The sequence below is a fragment of the Bison bison genome, unplaced genomic scaffold, assembly GCF_000754665.1.
Source record: "Bison bison bison isolate TAMUID 2011002044 unplaced genomic scaffold, Bison_UMD1.0 scf7180017864037, whole genome shotgun sequence".
In the NCBI taxonomy this organism is placed as follows: Eukaryota; Metazoa; Chordata; class Mammalia; order Artiodactyla; family Bovidae; genus Bison; species Bison bison.
This window is the reverse complement of record NW_011494609.1, coordinates 6,866,478-6,866,754: the sequence shown is the minus strand read 5'-3', so window position 1 is coordinate 6,866,754 and position 277 is coordinate 6,866,478.

Here is a 277-nt window from a genome sequence, read left to right as displayed (position 1 = left end):
TTGCCTGGAGAATTCCATGGACAGAGGAACCTGGTGGGCTACAGTCTATGGGGTCTCAGAGAGTCGGACATGACTGCGTGACTAACACACTCGTTTACCAACAGAAATACTCTCGGCTGGAGGACACTAGTGTCAGGTTACAATCGTGTGCTTCCTTCCACCCCTGCATCCACCCCACCAGAGATCACATGAAGGGAGCAATCAGGTGATGACATGAGTTTATTTATCCAGGTGCCTGATGGGGTGCTGACTGGTTGGAAGTCAAGGCCAAGTGACC